The sequence below is a fragment of the Moschus berezovskii genome, chromosome 11 (genome assembly GCF_049115385.1).
Source record: "Moschus berezovskii isolate FMDL1 chromosome 11, NW_MosBer_1.0, whole genome shotgun sequence".
Lineage (NCBI taxonomy): Eukaryota > Metazoa > Chordata > Mammalia > Artiodactyla > Moschidae > Moschus > Moschus berezovskii.
In genome coordinates this window covers 29713684-29725715 of record NC_142470.1, presented here as the reverse complement: position 1 = coordinate 29725715, position 12032 = coordinate 29713684, and positions in this window count along the sequence as shown.

The following is a 12032-nucleotide window of genomic DNA, read 5'->3' as shown; positions in this document are numbered from 1 at the left end:
AGTATTCTGGCCTGGAGAATTCCATGGACTGCATAGTCCATGGGGTCACAAAGAGTCTGAGCGACTGATCGACTGACTTTCACTTCACTTCACTTCAGGGAGGTGGAAAAAATCTACATATACATATGCTTCTCCTGCAAGGTTTTCAGTTGGCAGTGACGAGTGAGAATGATTCTACTAACCTGTAAGTTACTAGTGAGGAAATGGCTCTTCTGTGTCCCTAGCCCACACTCTGTGAATTCTAGATACATATTTATTTTTTAAAAGTTTGTTAAAAAATAATGCATTACACAATGAATGAAAGAATCAGATACGTGAGCCACATTCATAGTATGTATGGTCAGTTCTAATCAAGTTATTTTCAGGGTGCTCTGAAGCTCGTGCTAAGCATATGGTTGTCCTAACCCAGGGCCTGTGTACTTGTCCTTTCTTTACATTAAGAACCTAGTCAGGACAGGGAGATGCCAGGATAATTAACAAATATGAGATTGTGGCTATGGGTTTAGCACAAACCTCACGTTCTTCTCATTTCTCTTCCAAATAGACCCCTCAGGAAGAGTTTGGTTAATTCAACAGTACACCTCATCAGAATATTTTAACATGTACTCTTTGGGAACTAACCCACATATACACACATATGTGATATTAAAAAAGATTCAGCCTCAGGTGTCTCTTAATATCACATGTTAGCAAAGAATGCTGTTAGCACTCAGAAAATTGTATGTCTCCAAATTCTAAATTCCAGGAATAATTTGCTGTTCTGTTGGGAGCATCTACAATGAGTCTTCCTAAGTCATTTATATAGAGAAAATCCTTGTATGAAGAATAATATGGAAAAGGAAGTATCATTAGACAGGTTTAATTTTAATTATACTATTGTGAAAAGTGGGCTGCTGCTGCTGCTGCTGCTAAGTCACTTCAGTCGTGTCCGACTCTGTGTGACTCCATAGACGGAAGCCCACCAGGCTCCCCTGTCCCTGGGATTCTCCAGGCAAGAACACTGGAGTGGGTTGCCATTTCCTTCTCCAATGTGTGAAAGTGGAAAGTGAAAAGTGAAAGTGAAGTCGCTCAGTTGTGTCCGACCCTTAGCGACCCCACGGACTGCAGCCTACCAGGCTCCTCCATCCATGGGATTTTCTAGGCAAGAGTACTGGAGTGGCTTGCCATTGCCTTCTCTGGAAAAGTGGGCTAAATATATAATTTACATGACTCTAAGGATGCTAATTCCTCTCACTAATCTTTCATTCCCTATTGTATTCTCTTAATTTAAAATAATGAATTGTTTGAAAACGATAGAAAATCAGGAAAATTATATCACAGCCATTTGTATATTCAACACCAAGATGAGGAAAGACATTTACATTCTGCCAAATGGCTTCAGCTCTCCTTTTTGTTTTAACATAATGATCATTGTAGAGATTCCGCAAAATACCTCCCTCCTTATCACTTCCCTCCCCTTCCTCTCTTTCTAGAGATACTGGGTCTTGTACGGCTGAGGTGTTCATCATCCATTGTTTTATACTTTTATACTAATGTTTATGCCACCTCCAAATTATGTTTCCATTGGATTCTACAAATATAGGTCATGCATTTTAATGACAATAGACTAACATATGAACAAATCAGTTTATTCATCTGTTTTACTGTGAATCAGTCTGCTTGAAGTTTTCTACCCTCACAACACTTCTACAAGGCATACTGTTGCAACATATATTTTGTGGATGTGTGAGAGTTTCTCTAGAGAACACACTTACGGAAATTTTGAAACTGCTGCATTATCAGGTATGTTTATTTTTATCTTTGCTAGATATCGACAATTTACTCTCTAATATTGTGTCAGTTTATTCTCCCATTAACAATGCATAAAGTTGCCTATTTCCACATAATTTTCCACAAATTCTGTTTTATTAGGTTTTTAAATTTCTATTAATTTGATGGATGAACTATTATATCACAGTGATTCTAACTGGTATTTATTGTTCTTGTTCAAAATTCCAGTTTGTCTTTACATTTTTACAGATGATTTTAATATACCAAACTTGTTTTATATATAAATGTATATATACAAAATCATTAATACATATATACGTATATGTGTGTTACTGTATGAAATCTATTCCATCTTATTTTGTGCTATTCATTTACTATGATTTTTCTTTGCTTCAATTTTGCCTAAATTTTGTATTTCTATTGGATTATATTTTCTTTAGTTGCTTTGTTCCCATTCACTAATTTAAAAGTTTTATATTCTTTATATATATGTATATATATGCATATATACATGTGTGTGTGTATATATAAGTATTTCTATATACATATAAGTATATCTATATCTATACACTGAAGTGTGCACACTTATCAAAAGCTAAAATTAATCACATTATTATCCTCCTCTTAAATGATGCATTCATGGATGCTTTGCTGCTGCTGCTGCTGAGTCACTTCAGTCGTGTCCGACTCTGTGTGACCCCATAGACGGAAGCCCACCAGGCTCCTCCGTCCCTGGGATTCTCCAGGCAAGAACACTGGAGTGGGTTGCCATTTCCTTCTCCAATGTGTGAAAGTGAAAAGTGAAAGTGAAGTCGCTCAGTCGTGTCCGACCCTTAGCGACCCCACGGACTGCAGCCTACCAGGCTCCTCCATCCATGGGATTTTCTAGGCAATAGTACTGGAGTGGCTTGCCATTGCCTTCTCCGCATGGATGCTTTACCTCTCATCAATCTCCCAGTCTCCTTGCAATCATTTTGGATAACTTCAGTTTCCTTTTATATCATAGTAGTAGTAAAGTAGTAGTAATAAAGTTGCTCAGTCATGTCCGACTCTTTGCAACCCCGTGGACGGTAGCCTACCAGGCTTCTCCGTCCATGGGATTATCCAGGCAAGAATACTGGAGTGGATTACCATTTCCTTCTCCAGGGGATCTTCCCGACCCAGGGATCAAACCCAGGTCTCCCACATTGGAGGCAGACGCTTTAAACTCTGAGCCACCAGGGAAGCCCTTTATATCATAAAATAAGTTAAATATACTCTTGATTAAAAAATAATTCTCATACATTAAAATAATGCTTACTAGTTTACTTGTTTCCATTTTTATTTTTGCATTCTGCTTCATTCACTTATCTTACAAAGTTATTATTTCTAAAGTGCATCCATTTAGAAATTGTTTCCATAAGAGTTTGGGAGTGGGAAATGCTCTCAGACTTTTTTTTCTAAAAAAATATATAATTCTCCTTCACTTTATCCTAACCCCTTCTTTTTCTGTTACTTTTTTTTTTTTAATTCCCTGAATGCAATATTCTCTCATCTCTTTGAGCACATTAATGACAATTTCGTTCTTATTTTTTTCCTCTATAGTTTCTCTTTTCTCCAAGTTGATTTCTTTTCTTTATTCTGGTGACAATGTTCCTTACTGGAGGATCTACTCAACGCCTGCTGACCCTTCACTCTCATAACTAAGAGAAGACTGAAAAACTATGAAGCGGATAGAAGCACTGATGGGGGAGGGCAGGGTGGTTACTCCAATGTCACGCTGAGTGATCTGGGTGACCAGGCTGGAGATTAGCCCTCTACCCAGAGGACCTTCAAGGATCTCCTCTTGGGTTAGCTAAGAGGTCTAGGGGGAAATCTCCTAATCGTATGCCTTGGAAAGGACACAGCTTCCAGGATTCCAGAAGCCAGGTTGGGAGGGGGCTGGGAACTCAGGTTCAGCATTCATGTACATGCCCTTTTTCTTCACATGATTGTACCTGGAACCTCTACTTCAGAGACCACCCACTTTAGTATCCCTGGAGAATAAACTGCAGACTTCATCTGGATTGAGGATGAGTTAGTGCCCAGAGTTAAAGGAAGAGAAAGGACATTATTACACAGATTCTACCAAATCTTCATTTTCTTAGCCCTTCTTCATTCACTTCCAGTTTCAGAAGTATGTGGTGTGTATTTGTCCTATCCCTTGCAGGTTGCTGGATTTTTTTTTTTTTTTTCTATTTTACACAGCATAAGGCCTGTAAGGGAGACTGGATCTATGAAGGGGCCTTAGTGTAAACTCCCTGTTTCTCACAAACCTTGGTCCCTTCAACCTTTCCATTAGAGATTTCAAAAGCCAAAACTGACCCTTGCCCGCTGCCTCCTCCATCCCTCCCTTTGATGGCCAAAGCAACAATTCAAACACTCGCTGCTCTTAATTTAATTCCCCTCTTCATTTCTGGATGAAATTCTCAGTCATTTAACTTTTAAGAGTTTATCTATGTATTGCAAATATTCAAGCATTTTTGTTCAATTTTATCTAGCTATTGAAAGTCTAGATGAATTTAACGGTTACCTGTTAGTCTGTTGCCGTCCTAGAAACATGTCCCTCCATCCACCTAATATAATGGTGACCATTCATTGAGTGCCAACTGGGAGGCCAGAACATCATCCACATGCTATTCCTATGAACTGGTAGAGCTGGGATTTAAAGCCAGGTCTGTCCATCTCCTAAACCTACTTATAGTAAACCAAACAATCTCCCATGATCAATAATAAAACCTATAGAGATATGTCAGCTGCTTTCAGGGGAAGGAAATGCAAATCCATGTGTGTGGGTATGCACACCTGCTTATACGTATAGGCTGAGGTATGGGCAGAGAGCATCTGAGACAGGGCGCTATCATGACACTTGGTTCACACAGTGCTACTTGCTACGGAATCTCTTTCTTTTTCTTGCTCATTCAACAGTGTCCAATAAATACCTGATTTCCCTTCTCACTGACTTTCTATTTATTCCCTACTTTCTGCTGAAAATACCTGTTGTGTTCAAGCAGATGAATGTCACAGCAGGCACACTGCCTTGTAACATCAGGGACTGTGAACAAGAATTCTACTTTGAAGTGAAAAAGTAGTGGGGATGGGAAAGATAAGGAGGTTATGGAGAGACAACACAGAAAACAAATGCATGTGTGAATCTGTAATTTCCCAAGAAAAGCTACAATCTGTGTAATGTTGTACTTTTGCTGAATAAATTGTTGTTAACAGGAAAGTACCTCTATATATCTTTCAAAGGAAGAAACATCATTTTAAATATGTTCTTATTTGAAGAGCCTATAGATGCAGAGTAGTCAGCTAACAAACGTGTGTTGCACTGAAAGGATTACCCACTGGGGAACCATAAATTCATGCTAATATTGTCTATTTTATCACATTTCCATCAGGGATGTGGTCTTAGGAAAGCACCTTGTTATATTCTTTGGCTAGAGTGAATCACAGATTTTAGTTCTCCAAAATATCCTGGCTCCCCTCTCCTCCTTGTATGGAAAAATCAAAATCATTTCTTGATATCAGGATCTGCCTTTTACACTTTTACTTCATTTATCAGTGTGCCCAGCTCAGTGACTTGTACACAGTAGCAGCACAGTATGTACATCATTAATGACATGGATTTTTTGCCTCTTTGGGAAAAAATAGATGCACACTTAGCTACAAGCCCTTGGCTGTGGAGCAGCTGGCCTAACAGATGGGGCAGCAGGCAGGGCACACAGCAGACAGGTACCAGGAGGTCCTAGAGGAATCCACATTAAATGGTCCCTTCCCCAGCCCCAAAGGATGATTTAGAACACCTACGACTAAGGTTCTTCATAAGACTGCTGTTTTTTGTGATTCATCCAAATGTCACCCTCTTTTAGAAACTGGCCATGGAGATTTGAACCAAGAGATGGTCCCCTTCCTTCTTCGTCTTCGAAGTTATACTGTCTTCAAATTGCTTCAAACTGATAAGAATTTATACTCATTTTATTTAATTGTTTTTAGTTTTTAGGTTTTTTTTTTACTTTTTTTCTAGACTGTAGGCATGATGAGGTCAGGGATCAGGTCATTTTCACATATTCCAAACATGAGTAGTGGCTTGCTGTTTTTTTAAATGAACACATCATTCAATAAATCACTCTTCCATCTTCCTCTTCTTTAATCTGGAAATGAGAACTGTCATTCAGAACACTGAGCAGCCACTTAACTTGGCACCACTCACTTCCACGCTTAGCACAAGCTTTCCAGGCTGAACAACCCAGGAATCGTGTTTCAGAGAGCTGCGGAGCTCTTCGGCAGTTGAAATGCTCTTTCCGTGTAAAAATCCTTCTGTGCTCTCTCTACTGCTCAGCAGCAGTTGAGAAGCAAGTCACTTGTGCAAACTCTGAAAGGCTATTGATAAAAGAAAAGGGATGACATTTGCTTCTGGCAGTTTTACTCAAAGGTATGCGCCTGGAAGTCAGAGAAAGATACGAGCCGTGGGAAGTATGAGAGATCTCTGAAAAGAATGCAGGAAAAGGATCTTCACGGGGTAGAAGCACTTTTCCACTATGCTTGGCAAGAAAGGGCAACTCGGAGGCTGAAAGGAAAGTGAATGGGCAAGGCCAGGAGACAGACTGCAGCACACTGACTCTCATCTCTCGTGTGTCGTGACCTTGAGCCCTATTGGAGCTGCTGTGTGAGTTACAGTCCAGTGATAAATGGAACTAAGGCCAGGAATCATTGCAAACGCTTGCACTGATGGTTTAATGAAGGAGTCAAACAGGATATGGATAGATAAATCTGATCAAGCACATATCTAGTTTGGCAACAGATATACAAAAATAGATAAATAAAATATTTCTAGGAAGGATATTAATTGAAGGAAAGGAAGAAAAGTGTCTTATATGTTGTTATATTCCAGCTGAGAGTTCAAGGAAAAATTCACCCAAGAAATCAGCTGACTCCTAATCAGAGTTCTAATGCAGCCATTTATAGCTCTTCATGCTGCTTCATCACCCAGGTAATTACCCTTCATCAACATAAAATTCTCCAGCACTTTCAGCTGGAGAAGCTAGTCTTCATTTTCCCATGTTAGAAGTCAGTTGCAAACTGTTATTGACCCAGATCTGCTGTCATCTTTCACTTGAGTTCAGATGCACAAGTAAGAGAGTCCTTTACATTATTTACAGTTGTTTTCATGAAAACTTAAAACCAGTACTTAGCTTTATGGATGGAAATGGCAATACAGAATAAATGGATGGATAGAGAGGAGGCTGTATTATAAATGAATAAATAAATGAATGTGTGTTGTGTAAGAATAACTTCATTTATCACATTGATTCATTTACTCAACAAACATTGAAAGTAAAATATTATTAGTTTTAACTATAACATGGTCAATGTATCAGACCGAGTTTAATTAGAGACTCAAAACCTCTTGGGCAATTACAGAGAGTTGAAGAGGAGATTGCAGGAACTGGTTAATTAGTTTATGTATGACAGTTGTTTTCATTTATGGTGCTGAGCCCTAAAGTCCACACATCAGGGAGTCTGAAAGTAAAGATGGGAATGAAGCTCTAGAGAGAAAGGACGGACAGGAGCCGTGAGATAGCGTAGAACCCTTGATGATAAAGGAACCCTCATCAATTTCTCACTGACTCTAAGCATTTGGTTTTGATGATGTGAGTTGCTTACACAAAATGGTGCATTTCTTCATGAATTCAAACATGTACCTGACCCAGGAGTTACAGAAGATGAAGAAGTTGCTGGAGGCTGTGTGCCTGGTGATTAACTGTTGCCAACAAGATAAGTCAGCAGACCTACAACAATATGTGTTCATTTAAATAGCACCTGAAACTATACTCACCTTCTGAACATAAAAATGGCTTGCAGAAATGTCTTTGGTGGTAAATTTATTTACCACTACAGAGAATTCTGGTAATGAAATGATGACACCTAGAGTAAAGCCTTGGTGAGAGGGGTATGGGGAAGGGCTTGAGAAATATTTCTTGGTAGGTGTTGAGCCTCTGATTCCGGTTTGTCTCAGCCAGGAGTGTTTTTTTAATAACATGGGGGCCAACACAGCTTTTTTTCTGCTTAAGCCAACTCGTCTTGAATGTCTTCTCGTAACTTGAAGAGATCTGATCAGTTCATATACCGAATGATAGGCTGGAGTTAGTAGGTGTGGGAGGTAATTGGGGAAGGTAATTTAATTATGAAAATCAGTGTCTAATGTATTTACATGCTCAAAACAATGAATTAATGAATAAATGAGGGGTTCAAAAATGAGAAACATGGTGTATATATGTGGAAAGTACAAGGTGATTCATATTGACTTTTCCCCAGAAAATCCCATTTGCATGAAAAGAGCCTCCAAATGAGTTGAGCTTCATTACAGTTTAGACTTTATGGCACAGTTCTCCCATCACTTATCCTCATAATGATTTACAAAAATTTCCAACAGTACTAAGACCGAGGCATCTGGCATCCAGTTTACATCTCTGTTTTCCTTTGAATGTTAGCAAAGTGCTGAGCATCATTGTGGACCAGTAATTATATAAATCAAGTTAAATTAATCTAATGAAATAATCCAGAAATTAAAATTGATTCCTCTTATGCTATCAGATCTGGGATTCCAGGATTCTAGAAGGCTGGGAGAAAAATGAAGTCCCAGCAATTACTGAGTTCTTATATTTATTTATTTTCCTGAATTCAATTTCTCTCTTCTTAAATGCTAGTGTTTAGTCAGGATTCCTCATGTTCCCTAATGAAACCATCTGGAGTCACACTCTAGCGGTTCTGACCATTTGTGTTTCACTCTGGTAATTCATCAGAGAAAAGGAAGATCTCTCAATGTACTCTCTTGAAAGGCTGAAAAAGAAAAAAATCTTACCACCCTGTAGCAGGTGCTGTCCACCCCGATTCTAGTTTTGCTGGCTGGAGGACACATTTAATTGCCTTGCAGTCCCTGTTTCTAAAAAAGGAGAAAGCAAGTGGCTTTGAATAGGGAGATAAGTGAAGAGATTTTTTATCGAAGGTACAGACCAGTTGCATGTGGTTGGAAGTCCAAGTATACAGGAGCCCAGGGCCAACAGCTTTTCTCAGAGCTGCATAAAGGCGACCCTGCATGTAAAAGAGCCAGGGGAAAACAACTGTTTTATGCTACACTACATATGTGGCTCTTTACTATGACTTTTCTTGTGTGGCTATTTACATTAATTTTCTCTGATGTCTCAGTTAAGTGCACATACTGAAAACTTTATTTATAGTGGATTAAGTAAGTTGAGCTTATTTCCTTAAATAACAAGAAGTCTTTTGAAGGGGTTGTGAGTGTCTGTTTACAAGCACAACATTTTCAGGACTGGATCTCACGATATTGTTGACCTTTTTTTTCACTGTTGGTCCACTAAGATTGCAAGGTGCCTGCTGCAACTTCAAAACTCTTGTTCATGTCAGGAAAGAAAGGGGATGGGAAAGCCACACCAAATGCATTAATTTACATGGATTATTAAAAGCAAATTTCTTCCCAGGATACCCTGCAGATTTTCCTGTAAGATAATGAAAACATTATGTCACATGGCTACTCATTCTGCACTGGAGGCTTCTCTGTAAGGAAGAAGGGGTAAATGGGTACCGGGTGGGCAACCAATGTTTTTGTCTTCATTTGTGTAAATGGTTTTGATTACTTTGAAAGCAACAACTAAGTTCTATACTTGGTTCATAGTATCTTTCACTTCAAAAAGTTTTTTATATTCTCATTTCCCTTCTTTGACCATAATTATGAGAGAGAATTGATCTGTAACAATTATGACTCATTTAAATTAAAAATGATTCAGTGTTACACATAAAGGCACTTACATATAAGATGACTTGATGTTTTAAATTGACAATCAGGTTAATAAAGACCTTTTCCAGTACAAGATTAGTCAAGGAAGCTGGTAAAACTAAAGGAAACAAATAGACAAACAGCAACAAAATCAGAAGGCCCATATCTATGAAAAACTATAGAAAAACTATTTCATCAGCATCAAAGCAGAGAAAACAAATCTTACCTTACAAAGGAAAAAAAAATCGCTTGGTAAAGATTATTTTAAACACAATGGAAAAATAAAAAGAAAATTTTGCCAGGAGTAAAGGGAGATGAGCTCTATAGATGTTCCTTTTTGTGACACTGACACAGAAATATAAGCTTAACTATACGTTTAAAATATAAAAGAGGGGCTGCCACTAGAATCAAAACGTGCTATGTAATTTTCAAATTAGGAGAAGAAATAAAGAAGAATAAAAGTTTAAACAATAGTAAAAAAGAGAGTGAACTTCTAAATAAAAACATAGGTTGAGCTTGGACTTCTAATTTCAATTAGTTGCTTCTGTCAAGAGCATCTAGTAAGACGCGATAAAAAAGGGAAAGAAAAAAATCATCTCTACGCCTGAGAGCTCTGAAGCTATTAGCACTTAAGGGCATAAGAGAAGAGAGAAGTAGAGCATATGAGGTAACATTCTGTAAACCACTTTTCTTCTTAGGCTCTTCTCTCATTCTTGAGGGAAAGTGGTTACTGCTAAGTGATTAATATTCACCCATCTTATAGAACAGTAGAGATAATTATTGGAAGAGCTGTGACCACAAAGGAAGACAAAATGTGAGAGGCCAAGATTCCAGAGGAATGGGAGGTGCAGACAGACTTGCCCAACCATGCTGGTTGTCTTTCCTGAAGCATTTTCTGAATTTCAAGTTGTGAAAGATTAAGTTAAAAGACTAAACAGAAAGCCACTGAAATGGAGACAGAGTTATCTGCAGTCTCATTGTACTGAGGAGGCAAAATTAGAGTCTAGGTCCCGCCAAGAACAGAGGCCCTAGTAAACGTTCTGGTCCATCAGGCAGAAACCTTGCAGAGTTACATCCCAGGAGCATCGATGAACTAAAGGGAGATTGAGACTTACAAACCGGCCACCATCACTGCTCGGTGAGAATGAGGGATGTGTTTCCATGTGTGCCTAGAGCAGAACACAGTTGACTCACTCTGTACCAAAATGTAGTGTCAAGGATTTGATAAAAATTTAACAAGCCCACTAAGGAAATATATAGATACACATGCATACACTATCGGAGAAGGCAATGGTAACCTACTCTAGTGTTCTTGCCTTGAGAATCCCGGGGACGGCGGAGCCTGGTGGGCTGCCGCCTATGGGGTCACACAGAGTTAGACACGACTGAAGTGACTTAGCAGCAGCAGCAGCAGCAGCAGCAAACACTATATATATAGCTAACTCTCTGTATGTGTGTGTGTATATATGTATCCCCTATGACTCATCCATTACATTTATGTCTTATACTTGAACAAGATATACAATAATGGTTATACATGTTTTATAATAAGCCCAAACTAGGAGGAAAAACAAACAAACAAAAACTAAAATGGCTGTCAGTCAGTCAGTTCAATCACTCAGTCGTGTCTGACTCTTTGTGACCCCATGAACTGCAGCATGGCAGGCCTCCATGTCCGTCACCAACTCCAGAGTTTACTCAAACTCATGTCCATTGAGTCAGTGATGTATTCCAACCATCTCATCCTCTGTTGTCCCCTTCTTCTCCTGCCTTCAATGTTTCCCACCATCAGGGTCTCTTCAAATGAGTCAGTTCTTTGCATCAGGTTGCCAAAGTATTGGAGTTTCATAGAAAGAATAAACGTTTTTGTGATAGTCAGAAAATTAAACACTAAACAGCAATGAAATTACAAACTTGCTTCTTGTAATACCAAAGAGAATTTTCACAAAAAAAGAAAATAAATTTAAAAAGCCAGATCCAAAGATTACATAGGATTCCTTTTACACAAACTTCAGAAATCAGGGAAACTGCTATAGACTGAAGAGTTGTGGCTCCCTAAAATTCATCTGTTGAAAGCTAAGCCTCAACGTGATGGTATTTGTAGGTGAGCCCTTTGGGAGGTGATTAGGACATGATGGGGGAACCCTCAGAAATCGGGTTATGCCCTTATAAAAGTGACCCCAGAGAGCTTGCACATGTATCCACTTTCACCATGTACAGTGAAATGGCAGACGTGAACTCAGAAGTGGAGCCTTAGCAGACACACAATCTGCTGATACCTTGATGCTGGAATTCCAAGCCTTCAGAACTATGAGAAATACATTTCAGTTGTTTGCAGGCCACCCAGCCTGTGGGGTGCTATTACAGTTCCCAGTAATGTGTGGTGTTAGCAGTCTGGACGGTGACATTCAGGAGATTGATGACTGGGGTAGGGCTCGAGAGAGGT